The sequence below is a fragment of the Schistocerca gregaria genome, chromosome 1 (assembly GCF_023897955.1).
Source record: "Schistocerca gregaria isolate iqSchGreg1 chromosome 1, iqSchGreg1.2, whole genome shotgun sequence".
In the NCBI taxonomy this organism is placed as follows: Eukaryota; Metazoa; Arthropoda; class Insecta; order Orthoptera; family Acrididae; genus Schistocerca; species Schistocerca gregaria.
This window is the reverse complement of record NC_064920.1, coordinates 547,687,270-547,703,013: the sequence shown is the minus strand read 5'-3', so window position 1 is coordinate 547,703,013 and position 15,744 is coordinate 547,687,270. Positions and strand designations below refer to the sequence as shown.

Here is a 15,744-nt window from a genome sequence, read left to right as displayed (position 1 = left end):
CGCTCAATTCACCCTGATCACGTTTATTCTTTACTCGTAATTTTTCAATTTTTATGTACTTTCTGTCTCCCACGAACCAGGGATCATGGTAGGGTGGCATGTGTGCTTCAACGACACAGACAGCCGTACCATAGGTACGCAATGTAGGGTATCGGTGGGAAGGCTACACTCATTTCTGAAAAGGCGTGGTAGCGATTGTTTTTAAAGGCGTGGTAGCGATTATTTGTTTTTTTTATTACTGAAGGAGCTTCCGTCTGGATGACTAATCTGGCCTTTGTTGGCTAACAACACGAACAACTTGTAGAAAAAACAGACTGCAGTTTTAAGAGTCAAAGGATATGATACGCAGATACCGAGACGGAAGTGAGATTGGGTTTCACTCTGTCACTACGTTACTCATTATGAACGTCGAATAAGTGAAACTAAGGCAACGTCTAGAAAGGGAACTGAACATTAAGGAGAAGAAATAAAATCCTAGAGATTTGTCCATGACGGTGTAATTCTGTCAAGAGAAGGCGATGCACTGAGAAGAGCAGCTGAATGGAACGGATAGTTCTTGAAAAGAGGTTACAAGACTAATCAATCAGGATAATCGAATGTATTTGAATTAAATCAGGTGATGCTGAAGGAATTAGATTAGAAAATGGGTCACTAAAAGAAGTAAGTGAAGTTTGCTATTTGAGCAGCAAAATAAGTGACGTTAGCTGCAGTAGACAGGCTATAAAACATAACCTTGTATGGCACGAAAAGCATTTTTAAAATACTGAAATTTGTGAACATTTAATATAAATTTAAGTGTTAGGATGTCTTTTTTTGTGAAAATATTTACCAGGACTAGAGCGATATAAGGAAGAGTGATGCAGATGATAACCTCTGCAGACAAGAAGACAAGCTTTGGAAATGTGAGGTTGGAGAGAAATACTGAAGATTGAATGGATAGGTCGGATAACTAATGAAGAGCTAATGCAGCCCATAATGAAGATATGTATTGCATCGCCTAGAGAAGAGAGGAGCTTTACGAAGCAACTAGAGTAAAAGGAGGGAAATGTTGATAGGACTCATACTAAGGGACTAAGGATTCGCCAGTTTTATCATAGGGAGGGGGGGAGGGCGAGAGACGGTAGGCGAGGGTGGCAGATGTATAGGAACTGTAAAGGGAGACCGAAGCCTGGCTACATGCGGTAAGAATGTTCAAGATTGCTGTAGTTAAGCAGAAAAGAAAATGATTCACAAGATAGCCAGATATGGAGAGGTGCATCAAACCTGTCTTCGCACGGAAGAGCACAACAAGAATAAGTATCCTGAACAAGGTAGGCTGTAGATTTCGATAAGAACACGCCGTATTTCATCTAAACGTCTGAAGATGAAGAAATACCGCTGTGTTGGGCCATTCTATTTCCTCCTCCTCCTCATCCTCTCTCTCTCTCTCTCTCTCTCTCTCTTTCTCTGACCACCTACGTACTCCATTGCCTTTCGTGCTGTTAAGCTCGGAACGAATCACACCATGGGAGAAAGGGTGTTCCACAGTGAACCTGGATGGTGAAAGGTGCGTTTGTTTGAAAGTGAAGTGAACCTAGCTAGGCGCAGCAGCGAAAGTTTTACGAACGTGAGGACTTTTACTTTGAATGCGCAGGCAACTAGTTCGACTCCTAGCCGTCTTGTGCTGAAGGAAAAATGGCTCCGATCGGCCTTCTCTGTAACGTAGGCATAAATGTTTGGCAAAAAGTAAGCAGAAGGAAGAGAAGATATCGAAGTTATTACTGTCTATGAAAATACGTGTATATCACTGGTGTGGATACCAGGAATTGTCGGACGAAACTAACAAAGGAAAAACAGAGCTTAGTGGTGAAAACTTTGAGCTCGTCATGTCATTTAAATATTTAGGGTTAATACTAACAAGCCGTATAAATGGGTTGAACATGCAGAATCTATAAGCGAAGAGGCGAATAGAAGAGTTAGATTTGTTGGAAGAGCTTTGGGAACGTGTCACGCATCTGCAAAGGAAACAGTATACAGTGTGATGTCTACTGTAATGTTTCACAAAGTCTCCAAGTGATGGGAAATCTAACAGACACACAGACGCTATGACAGGTTAGTGACAGGTTGGTACAACCAATATAAAAGTATAACAGAGACCCTCAGGGAACTTAAATGGTAATCTGTGGAAGAAAGGCAATGTTGTTCTCGGGTAGCCTGTTCGGTAAATTTAGAGAAGCGGTATTTTAGGAAGTTTGCAGTTGGGTGGCCTCCATTGTATAACTCGTAGGAATCATAAGAATAAGATGAGAGGGATGAGGATACAAAGTCAGATGGTGGCAGACATCTTCGCTCTGCTCAATTCGCGAGTGGAATAGAAAATCGCCAATATTGGTGTGAAGTACTCCCCTAACGCACTATACGGCAGCTTGCAGAGTGTGTATGTAGAGGCAGAACGCGCCGTCAATATCGTTCTCATTAGGGACGGAGTAGTTTCTTAGTGGGCCAGGACAGGGGATAGGAAAGTGCGGTGTCCTGCCTGAAGGCGCTGCCTGACCGATCTTCTGGTGCAAGTTACAGCGAAATAAAGAAAAATCGAAATCAAGGTGTCGAGACACGTACTGGAATAACGCTACTAAGAATAAAAACCCAGCATCTCACACATGATCGAGTACAACCTTCCGTCAGGACCACTTGGGCAATATTTCAAGCCAAATGAATGTTAGCTGTGGTATTTAGATACAGTATATTTTTCCATACAGTGCAGGATAAAGTAAATCTTTAACCGCTGGTCCCACTATTATACACACAATAGGGCCATCTGTACTACTGTCCGCCCTAAGGGCCCGGGTTCGATTCCCGGCTGGGTAGGAGATTTTCTCCTCTCAGAGAGCAGGTGTTGTGTTCTCCTAATCATCATCATTTCATCCCCATCGACGCGCAAGTCGCCGAAATGGTGTCAAATCGAAAGACTTGTACCCGGCGAACGGTCTACCCGGAGGGTGGCCTTAGTCACACGGCATTTATTTATCTGTACTACTAAAGACTCCAACAGTCACTCGATAACCAGTCCCAGTTTCTCGTTGCCTATCTAATGGGTACCAAGTGCAACAAAAATTTGATCGTCGTATTTAATACTTTTATTGAGTGAATTTAAAAATTTTAAATGCTGCCATTATCTCTTCCTCAGTATGTATAATCTTACGTCAGAGGCTTAATACAATACGGTAAACATTAATGTTAGAAACTGAGAACAACTAAAGGCGCGCAAATTAACCAGGCTATACTACTCCTGTTTTTCATAACAAGAGCACTTGGTGACTTCTAATAAACTTTAAACATAATTTCAGAGTTTTTCTAATTTTTCCCAGTTACAGCTCCATAATGCGTTAACATATTTGTAAAATAATCAACGTATGACGATGTTTTATACATGGAAGTTAAGTTCTATGAAGAATCGGGGTGGGGTTACTTGTCTTATCTAAACCATTAATGACTGTGAATAGCATACATTTTGAAACAAAACGATTGTCCATCAGGAGTTTAATCGCAGCAACCAACTACTCGCACGCTGTCTAATGTCTCTCGTCTGTTAAACGACTGATATTAATTATATGTACATTGAAAACAACAAAAAATTTATATGGCACTTTCACATCGACACCATGGGCATAATATTAGTACAAGGGTAAACAACATAAGAGAAGAAAGGCAAATATTCCTGATAGGAGATCTTTCAGGGTCTCAGATCAGTTGTAATATCACAAAGGAGAATTAAAATTTGTAACATCGTAAACAAAATTCAGATACATTTTATCTGCTACTGAAAAGTTTACTCACTCGTAGAAGCTAAACTCGTCCTCGTCCCATATTCTCAGTACGTACCTGAAATAAAAAAGCACCCATTAAAAATTGACCATTATTGGCATTTTAGGCGATTATATTGTGCTAAGCCTACCATTGTTTCACAGGTCAGTTTAAAGACATAGCGATGGAAACGTTGTTCATGGGGGAAATCAAACAGCTTTTCATCAGTTATTACTATCCAATCTACCAAAACCAAGATCTGGTTAACACGACATCCGCAGCTGAGCTTCATGGTAGAACTAGATAATAAGCGGCTTCAGTTTTAAATAGTTTCATTGGTTATTAAGTAGTATACAATTTCTTATTATTCTTGCTTCATTTCCTCTTTGCAGTCTTGCATACCTCAGAATGGGCTTACAACTTTAATCGTCCGAAACAGGACGTGACTGAACCAATAAAACTATTTACAACTGAAGCGGTGTATTATCTGATAAGGAAGTAGTCGAGTCAGCACTACTTGGAGTGTTCAAAATCAAAAAGAAAAAAATTATATTTCGACGAGTGTATAATAATTTACGTGTTAATTAAATAAAACTTGTGGAAATTTACCAGTATAGGGCACATACACTCCTGGAAATGGAAAAAAGAACACATTGACACCGGTGTGTCAGACCCACCATACTTGCTCCGGACACTGCGAGAGGGCTGTACAAGCAATGATCACACGCACGGCACAGCGGACACACCAGGAACCGCGGTGTTGGCCGTCGAATGGCGCTAGCTGCGCAGCATTTGTGCACCGCCGCCGTCAGTGTCAGCCAGTTTGCCGTGGCATACGGAGCTCCATCGCAGTCTTTAACACTGGTAGCACGCCGCGACAGCTTGGACGTGAACCGTATGTGCAGTTGACGGACTTTGAGCGAGGGCGTATAGTGGGCATGCGGGAGGCCGGGTGGACGTACCGCCGAATTGCTCAACACGTGGGGCGTGAGGTCTCCACAGTGCATCGATGTTGTCGCCAGTGGTCGGCGGAAGGTGCACGTGCCCGTCGACCTGGGACCGGACCGCAGCGACGCACGGATGCACGCCAAGACCGTAGAATCGTACGCAGTGCCGTAGGGGACCGCACCGCCACTTCCCAGCAAATTAGGGACACTGTTGCTCCTGGGGTATCGGCGAGGACCATTCGCAACCGTCTCCATGAAGCTGGGCTACGGTCCCACACACCGTTAGGCCGTCTTCCGCTCACGCCCCAACATCGTGCAGCCCGCCTCCAGTGGTGTCGCGACAGGCGTGAATGGAGGGACGAATGGAGATGTGTCGTCTTCAGCGATGAGAGTCGCTTCTGCCTTGGTGCCAATGATGGTCGTATGCGTGTTTGGCGCCGTGCAGGTGAGCGCCACAATCAGGACTGCATACGACCGAGGCACACAGGGCCAACACCAGGCATCATGGTGTGGGGAGCGATCTCCTACACTGGCCGTACACCTCTGGTGATCGTCGAGGGGACACTGAATAGTGCAAGGTACATCCAAACCGTCATCGAATCCATCATTCTACCATTCCTAGACAGGCAAGGGAACTTGCTGTTCCAACAGGACAATGCACGTCCGCATGTATCCCGTGCCACCCAACGTGCTCTAGAATGTGTAAGTCAACTACCCTGGCCAGCAAGATCTCCGGATCTATCCCCCATTGAGCATGTTTGGGACTGGATGAAGCGTCGTCTCACGCGGTCTGCACGTCCAGCACAAACGATGGTCCAACTGAGGCGCCAGGTGGAAATGGCATGGCAAGCCGTTCCACAGGACTACATCCAGCATCTCTACGATCGTCTCCATGGGAGAATAGCAGCCTGCATTGCTGCGAAAGGTGGATATACAGTGTACTAGTGCCGACATTGTGCATGCTCTGTTGCCTGTGTCTATGTGCCTGTGGTTCTGTCAGTGTGATCATGTGATGTATCTGACCCCAGGAATGTGTCAATAAAGTTTCCCCTTCCTGGGACAATGAATTCACGGTGTTCTTATTTCAATTTCCAGGAGTGTATTTACCCAACGATGACAATGCCGTACTCACATCAACGTATGCGCACTACATATGACACTTTTTTCGGGATACCTACGCCTCTCTTCTGTCTTTAGTGAGAAATATAACGTACTCTTTAATATATACAATGGCTACTTTGAAAAGCGTTGGCCTAAAAAATTAATCTATGTCAGTAGATTACGTGCTCGTAAACCCTGGGCCACAAATAAAACCAGGATATCATGAAAACTAAGCAGCAATAGAAAATGAAATTTGTGTATTTTCTGGGTGAAAAACCAAGCACCTCCAGTAACAAGATGAAAACTATTCACAACATTGTTGAAAGTGAGGTGAGAAAAAGGATTCAGAAAGATGAGGAAATGCGAGATGAAACTGCTTCGTAAATCGCTCTTGTGTGCCGGGCTCGGAGTGAACGACCGATGACTGCCGAAACTGCCAGAGATATGCCGACCCTATGTGGAATCCCTTGAATGTGTCGACACTGCGGTGTGCAAGGCGTGAGGTTACAGCGTTAATGTATCACTGTAAGCTGACCACACAAAGTGTTGGTCACCCCATTAAAAGAACGACTGGTCGCTTTGGAGAACTTCAGGCGGTGCGAAAATGTACCAGGCTGTCATGCAATCTTCCATCAGTGACGGAAGTGCCGTATATGTGCCAATCGAATCATTATAGTTGGATGAGTCAACCTGAAGACGTGACAGAATAACAGAAACTAATCTTAGTGTTTGGACATGTCCATGACCACACCGGGAAGAATTTGGTTGATTCGCTGGAACATCGACGTAGACTGTCCACCGTATCTACAAGGTGTGGTGGAACACTTCCACGGCATGCCAGGAGAGGTAGTGAAAAGATACTGAACGACAATGGCCAGAGACGAGTGTGACAGCAAGTCAAAGGTCAATGAAAATCGGTTTTAAACTCTAAAGGAATTTCTCCTACCAGTTAATGTAGGGTTCTTGTAAATATAATTACGAGTAAACATTGCGAAGGGAAATGCAAGTGGTAAACATTTGGATAGAGAACAGTGGCCCGAAATTGGAAATTGCTCATAGTTGCACATGTACTGCACATTCCAGTAGGCCAAACAACACAGAATCTGGACAGTAGATGGATGGAGGCATGCAGTCTTGTCCGACGAGTGGCGATTTCACCTGTTTTCAAGTGATGCGAGGCGTCGAGCGCACCAGCAGCCAAACGAGGGTGTGAAGCGTGTGGGTCAGGCCGGAGGAGGTTGTCTCATGTTTTGCGGGTGTTTTTCGTTCCGTGACTTGGACTCACTCATTACCCATTGAGGTCACCGTGAACATGAACCAGGTTGTTTATGTGAAAATACACAGTGAAAAATCGATCCCTCTACATCTTTCTGGTGAGTATACTGCGGACACTCCTGTCTTCCAAGAAAACAGCAGCGTTGTTCATAGGGCTCCACGCAGACGTCCCTGGTTTGACGAAAACTGACGTACCCTACCGCATCTCGACTGGCCTGCTACATCATCCGATCTTAATCCCATTGAAAAGGTGTGGAACTACTTGGAACAGTGGGTGAAAAGCAACCATTAATATCCCCAAAAGATGGCAACTCTACGAGATGTAAGCGTAAATGCTAAAATCAGGCACGCTCGTTCCCTTGTATGCAGCGATCGGACGCCCACGACTCTATGGAAGAGCCTACGTAGCTTGGGGATCGGAAAGGCAAAATCGGAAACAGCTTTCCATGTCTGAGCTAACGAATTAAATGAATTCTTCTCTGCACCTCTGAATACCCACACGGCTGATAATTACAGTCCACAAAATCCCCTAACTGGATAACTGACAACGATACATTCCACCTTAAACACCTAACAATAAATACGGCAAGAAAAGCAATAATGAGAATCTCTTCTGACGCGATAGGCAATGACCGCATCAGTATAACCATGATTAAGAATGTTGCCGATATCTTAGTACCTGTCTTCACAGACATATTTAATTTTTCCCTCGTGAACGGAATATACCGCACTGCATGGAAAAGAAGCATATTTGGCCCATCCGTAAGATCGAAAATCCGCAACTGCCTAGTGGTTACCGACCAAATAGTATACTGCCTGCTGTTTCCAAAGCACTTGAATATATTGTTCATGATCAAATCACTGAACACCTGCATGAATTCAGCCTCTATGACAAATTTCAATCCAGTTTCCGTAAACATCGCAGCACAAACACTGCTCTAATTAAAGTAACTGATGACCTGAAATATTCCATCGTCAGCCGAAAGGCAATAATATTGACGCTACTAGATTTCAGCAACGCTTTTGGTACTGTTAACTTTGACATATTGCTCAGAAAAATGCAACAGCTTAATTCCTCAGATAGTGCAATGAGATCGTTTGAAAGGTACTTAAAAGACAGACAGCGATGTGTTGTCTGCGTAAATGAAAAATCTCCCTGGAAACATCTCCTTGGGAGTGTCACAAGGATCAGTGTTAGGACCACTTTCGTTTTCTTTATATGTCAATGATACTTCGTCGGTTCCGTCCTCCTGTAAATATCATTTCTATGCCGACGAGCTCCATCTCTACCTAAGCGTCAGACCCGAAGATATAAACACTGCAATCGCTCAGATGAATGATGATCTGGCTTCAGTAGTGACATGGGCGAAAAACCTGGGGCTTAAACTAAATGCAAAAGACACAAGTAATCTTAATAGCGCATCAGAAATTAATAAGTTAATATTTCCGCGAACGGCTGCCTCCTATTCTGCTCCACGGTACTCCAATACCATATCAGAAAACAGTGAAGAACTTGGGTGTAACTTTGGATGAGCACCTCAACTGGGCGGAGAATACAGTCTCAGTGTGCCGGCAGACGTCCGCTTGTCTCTATGCTCACAAAAAGTTTCGGAACGTATTTCCACAGGAAGCACTCGTTCTACTGAACCTCCACTATTGTGATGTAATTCAACAAGGCATGAGTAGTGAAAACAACCGACGGCTAGAACTAACTATGAATGCCTGTGTGCGTTACACTTGCAACATTCGCTGATATGATCATGTTAGTGCTTCATACTCCAGCTATGGTGGCTGCGGCCGGACAAATTGCTTGACTACCACACTCTATGTCTACTTCACCGACTCCTCTTCGCGCAAGCACCCCAGTATCTTGCTTCAGAGAATAAACACCTTTCATGCCATCATAATCGAAACACGACGTCACTCTTATTTGGTATCCTAACAGTGCCCACTGACAAAACAAAAAATTTTACAAACTCCTCCTCAGATACCACTGTCCGCCTCTGGAACAAACTGCCGCAAAATTCAATCCTCTGCTGTTTTTAAGAAGAAGTTGAAGCATTTCCTACTATCATCTTCATAGCGTTTTCCACAAAATTAATGTACAAGGCCAATCCTCTCCTCTGTCAAATAGCAAAGCTAGTGTCTCCTATCTTGCTCCTTTCTCTGCTTCCTATAATCTATCAGCATTAACCATGCAATCTTCTTTTCCTTTATATTTTCTTAATTATGTTACATCATGTCTCTATTCTTCCCCTCCCTTCACCATCAGTCTCCCTCATGCTCCCTGCTGCAAGTCTCCTATCTAAAATCTGTCTCTTTCATAATGTGTAATTATAACAGTACTTATCATCTATGAATATAAACTTTATATGTATTTTTCCAAGTGTGGCTTTGTAATTGTTTATTCCACTTTTTGTACTAGATGTAGTTCAACATGCCTACCAAAACATATGAATGTAAAATAAGTAGAATGCCTGGTTAGATGTAAGAGAGGGCCTGATGGCCCTAATCTTTCCAGGATAACAAATCAATAAATAAATAAGTGGCTTCAGTTACACACGGTACATCTGAATAAACTCGTCGACACTCTGCCTCGTCTAATCAAAGCCGCTATCAAGGCTGCAGGCGGTTTTATACGATTCTTGCGTCATTTCCCCTGAGGGTGACTAATTTTCTGTCGAGTTTCTTAATTGTGTGCGATTGTATTGGACATTCCATTCCACAGGAAGGAGAATCCTACGCGCAAGAAAATTTGCGAACGAACACACAGCGTAATGTTGACATCCGTGATAAACGATAGTCGAAAGCGTACAGTGTGGGGCGAGCTGTTGGCCAGCGAAGGTGGGCGGAGCCGCGCCGGCCTCTGAGCAGTGCCGGTCGGTGTCGACATACCCTGCCCGGGAGTCGATCCTGGCAGCGCGCCCACTGGAGCGGCAGCGCGCCCCGCCTCGGAAACCCGTTATGCGCCCGCCCGCTGCCAGCCCGCAGGGCGTCGCAAAAACCGCCGCTCTCTGCCTTCTCTACGCGGTTTTGGCCACTGATTTAAAAGCTGCGAGAGCGGTGCAGAAGGGTGGAAAAGCGAAGTTCTCTGGCACTGTTGTCACTAATAGAGACAAAAGTGAGGTGTAAAGTTCTGAGAAACCGTATTACTGTTATCTGTATGTCGTGTGTTTATTAAAATGTCAGCGCCACGAAGGCAGCTTGTAACAAACGTCAAGTCGGCATGAAATGTACCTCATGCTTGGATACGCAAGTGATCAGCACTTCAGTGCAACCTCTCCACGCAGGTAGTGGTAGTAGTAGCAGTAGTTTATTCATTCAGCGACAATGTACATTGTACGGATTTCATCAAAGAACATAGTATAACAAAAATAAGATAAGAGTGTACAGTTTCCTACATATACAACGGTTTATTGTACCCATCACAATATTTTTGGGCAATACAACTTTGATTACCGTAATAATATAAAAGATGAGAAGGATCTTTTACATGAAATACATTACACGTAAATAATTGATTTAATATTTTTAGTCAGAAAAATTAACATTAAGGCTCTGGAAAGCATTTGATTTATGGTACTATTAACATATAGTAAATGAATATACTTGCTTGCTACAAGGTTACTTCAGATATTCATTTACACTATAATAGCAGTTGGTCATTAAGAATTTAAATATTGCTTGCTTGAATGTAAATAATGTTTTTATTTCTTTTAGCTTAGTTGGAAGTTTGTTATACAAAATAGTACCCTGAATGTTGGTATGCTTTTGTGTTAAAGCCTCGTTTACTCTTTATGTGGATGTCATTGCACATTCTTCTATTGTACGAGTGAAGATCTGAGTTGGTTTTCCAATTATCAATGTGCATTTTTATATTTTAACAACACTTTTTTTATATAAAGGCATGGTAAGGGTAGAATATTTAGGAGTCGAAATAACTATTCGGAAGGTGTTAGCATTTTACTGTTTGAAATTATTCTAACAGCTCTTGTTGTAAGGTGAAGATGGTTTTCATGTTTGCCTTATTATGACCCCAGAGGGTTAGGCCATAGGTGATAGCAGAATGTATGTAAGCGAATTAGACAGTTCTGATACGCTCTTTACTACACACAGTGCTAATTATGTGTAATGCAAAACAAACAGAGCTTAACTTGTTAGTGAGGTAGAGAATATGGGCTTTCCAGTTGTAAGTAGGCTGTTTAGGTTTTTGTATTGGTAATGCCAGCGCCACGTAACGCTCTGTATGAAAATCACTGGCTATGCCGTGTGCAATCTGTGGCTGGTTTGCATTGTTGTCTGCAGTTGTAGTGTTGGGCAGCGGCAGCTGGATGCTAATAGCGCATAGCGTTGCACAGTTGGAGGTGAGCCACCAGCAGTGGTGGACGTGGGGAGAGAGATGGCGGAGTTTTGAAATTTGTAAGACTGGATGTCATGAACTGCTATATATATTATGACTAGTGAGGTAAATACATTGTTTGTTCTGTATTAAAATCTTTCATTTGCTAACTATGCATATCAGTAGTTAGTGCCTTCAGTAGTTTGAATCTTTTATTTAGCTGGCAATAGTGGTGCTCGCTGTATTGCAGTAGCCTGAGTAACGAAGATTTCTGTGAGGTAAGTGATTTGTGAAACGTATAGGTTAATGTTAGTCAGGGCCATTCTTTCGAAGGGATTTTTGAAAGTCAGATTCCATTGCGCTAAAAATATTGTGTGTCAGTTTAAGCACAGTCGTGTACAATTTTTCAAAGGGTACGTTTCATATGGCGACCCTGCCAGGATACCTCACTGGAATCTTCTGATTTTTTCTTGTAGTTTGTGTAGTTAGCGTAACCTTTGTTTATTGCTAGCGTGCAATTGTAGAGAGAATTTCCTCTGTAGTTGTAGTTTTTCATTGTTGTACAGTAAAACAGTTGTAGCATGCATGTAGGTTTGCACCAAGTATTTCGCAGCTGCGCTTGCAGTTAACTTGATATTATTTTCAGTGCTATGTTAATGTGTTCTCTTATTTTTTTACTTCAAATTGTGTTTTTCTGTGTTGTGTGAAATATTGTGACAATAATGGCGTGTGAAAAACGTAATACTAGGCTTCAAAGTAAGCTGAGAAATGATAGTGAAGACGAAAGCAGTGTGTTAGCGTCACCATGTAATGAATTCACTAACGTTCAAAGTAGTAATTTGGTAATAGTGCATAGGGAAATGGAGCACGCTGCAAATAATGGTGTAGGCAGTGAAACAATTAGTGAACAGGGAAGCATTATCGATCGATCAGTCGGCAACAGCTCGCCTCAGGATTCCGAAATGACAGGACACAATCTTGCAAATACTGTAGATTCAGATTTTGCGTCCTCACCGTTTTCTCAAATAAATCAAGAGACATTTTCTGCTTTTCAAAATGCGAATATTGCCGGTTCAAATGCACTGCCGAAAAGCACTGAGGAACATGTTTCCGACACCAGTGCACTCTTATTACAGTTAATGCAACAAATCGGACAAAGGCTACAAAAGTTAGACACAACGCTTGAACAAAATCAGAAACAAATGGGACAAAATCTTCAAAAGTTGGACACAATGGAACAACACCAGAGACAAACACAGCAACAGTTAGACACAATGGAACAAAATCAGAGACAAACACAGAAAAAGCTTCAAAAGTTAGACACCACACTTGAACAAAAACGTGACGAATTAACTACTGAGTTACATAACATTGAATCGAAATGCCAAAAAATCTGTAATGAGGTAAAAACACAAATTTGTGAGCATTTTCAACCTATTTTTTCGCGGCATGAAAATGCATTACAGAATCATGAAGCAGAAAATCACGACACCTTGCAAGCTAAAATGGACTCAGTTGCATCCACCGATTCGGTTACGCAACTTGCAAGAACTCAGGAAAACTTAAAGGACACAGGAGATTCGATTTCAATACAAATGGACACTCTGAAACTTGTTTCAGAAAAACACACTGAGGAAATGTGTTCACCATCAGAGAAAGTAGCCGAACTTTCAGATCAGTTCACTAACTTATCTACAAAGGTAGATGATGATCTGAATGATGCAGAAGAGTGCCAACAAATTAGGAAATTCAAACAAAATCAGAATCAAATTATACACAACACCACAGAGAAATCCGGGAAGTGCAAGATCAGCTGACACAGGTAATACAAGAATTACGTATTTCAGAGGACACTCGCGCTCCAACACGGGAAGAGGGACTTAGAAATACGGAAAAGCCACAAAATAATAACACAGGGCATTTCGGAAATTATGAAAGAAATTGGCAAGGTGCACCGAATTTTGAGATGGAACCGCCGACACGACGTAACAATGACCGATATACTACCCGCCGACACGATGATTCTGACTATAAGCTGTTCATTACTGCACGTAAATTCAAAACATTTAAGAATTCTGGCAACGACATCCATCCACAAGCGTGGCTCCATCAATTCTTTCATTGTTTTCCTCCCACCTGGTCATTAGAGCACAGATTAGAATTTATGTGTGGCTACTTGGAGAATGAACCAGCTGTAAGAATGCGATCGGTCATTCACGATTGTCATAGTGAAGGAGAATTTTCTCATGCCTTCCTCTCAGCATATTGGTCTCAAGCTACACAAGACCGAGTAAAACATAGCATCATAATGATGAAACATTTCGAACAATCTGAATTTTCCAGTCTTGTCAAATATTTTCAGCGACTCTTACAAGAACTGGAAATTGACACTGACAATCGCGGAACGCGAAAACAGAAGCACAACAATTACAGGTCATATCCGTCGCAATTCCGCGATGAAAGACATAACTGGACACGACAAGGGTATTCTTACAACGTAAATCGTGACCAAAACAGACACCACCCGTATGACAACCGTTGGCAGAGTAGTAATAATTACATGGAAAGGTCGTCTATCCACGGTAATGACTATCACAGAGACAATCAGAGACACAGACAATATGGGAACCAAAATAATTACTATCAAGGGAAACAGAATAACTTTAGACGCAACGGTCCAGCGCGCAGTTACGATTCAGGGAGAAATTCACCACCACGTGACCGACAAGAAAGAAGCTATGGAATCTACCGACATGATGACAGACGATATGATCGTAACGACAGAACTGGCGGGATTCAAACAGGGCCGGGCCCTCTCGGCAAGGTGAATTTGTAGAAGTTAGGTCTCCTAATCCCAATAACGACGCGCGCCAACAAAGAAACAGACAATGACTCGCACCGCAGGCAGCCGCGTGCGCCGGCTGGCTCAGAGAAAAATAACATTAGTTAACCTTGAGCAGAATTACAGAATCCGACGTATACCACATGATAATTGCGTTGAAGTTGAAACTCTGCGCACTAGGAAGAGTAAAGGTTTACACCACATTTCACATGTAAAACCGTTTATTGAAAGATAATCTGCTTTTTAACTTTGTCTTTGCCATAAAGCTGTTCACTTCACGTTACTAGTATATGTTGTCAGACTTAGAATCTGTTAACATACAACAATGATTTGAATTAACTATCCAGTCTAGAACTTAGAGAACTTATTTAGACAGTATTTAAGAGTGCATTGTTATAGTGAACAGACGTCACAGTGTTATTGTGTGTGTACATTCTTGCTTGTTAGTTGCACGATTACGTAACGACTATAAGGCTTACATACTTAGAACATATACTGCTAATGAGATTTTAATGCAACATTTTGGTTTACTTGAAAATACATTCTTTATTTGAAGTACATTCGGTGAAATTGAAGATGACTTAGCATTTGGATTCTCTGATAGCTACACGATTATATCACGACGCTACTAATATGTGACACGATTTACATTGTTGCTTTTGCGGTGTATCTGTTTTATATCTGCACAGTTTTTCTGAATTATTCTGTAAAGTAAAACATGTTTTAGTAGTAACTATGTGGTATAGCTACAATGAGCTAGTCTTTTCTGTAGCACAATAATACGTTACAGTACAGTAATTACTTCATCACGGCAATAAGCATAGTAACTACTATATCTATACGCAAAGCATTTCACTTTTGTTTATCATGAGGTAAGTACATTGCCTTCTGCAGAACTTAGCTTTCGGAGGACGATAACTACGACACTTCCACAGCACAGAGATTATCTTACAACAAGACGCACAGTTTAGCGCTACAGTACACGTATTTGAGTGATTAATTTTGTACTTAAAACATTTATTTTTTAAGATATTTGAAGTACAATGATACAAAGGTTTTCCGTGATACATTTCATTCCATTGCTGTAATCTGTAACATCTGAGGATATAATTACATTAATCCTCAGGGGGGTACACGCTTACTTTGTGTACCATGTGTTTGACAAGCACAAGGAGCCCTAGCTAATATGGTATTTGCTTATACAACTTTACACATCGGTACCATATTTATCTAACACATAAATTACACAGCTATCTGATCATTTAACTGAGATACAAACTTTTTTTTTACTACATCAGTGACACATGTTTACGTAATTACACTGTTGGATAACTTCACACTTAATTGTATTTTGTCTGTACTTTGTGAACTGTTCATATTTTTTTCGGAACCATTGTGATACTATGAGACCTTCGAATGACATATTTGGTATGGGATCATGATTTTTAAGTACGTTT

At 42.0% G+C, this 15,744-nt stretch overlaps 1 protein-coding gene across 6 annotated transcripts in view; it reads right to left on the bottom strand.

The window, feature by feature from the left end:
• The window catches only part of LOC126355963 (uncharacterized), a 628,239-nt gene that overhangs the window by 318,123 nt on the left and 294,372 nt on the right, over positions 1–15,744 (bottom strand). For 3 of the 6 annotated variants that reach the window (XM_050006590.1, XM_050006605.1, XM_050006581.1), the window contains exon 2: positions 3,817–3,861. The exons of the other annotated variants lie outside the window; for them this stretch is intronic. The gene's annotated coding sequence lies outside the window, so the exon portion shown is untranslated. The remainder of the gene's footprint in view (positions 1–3,816; positions 3,862–15,744) is intronic. 6 annotated transcript variants of the gene reach the window in all.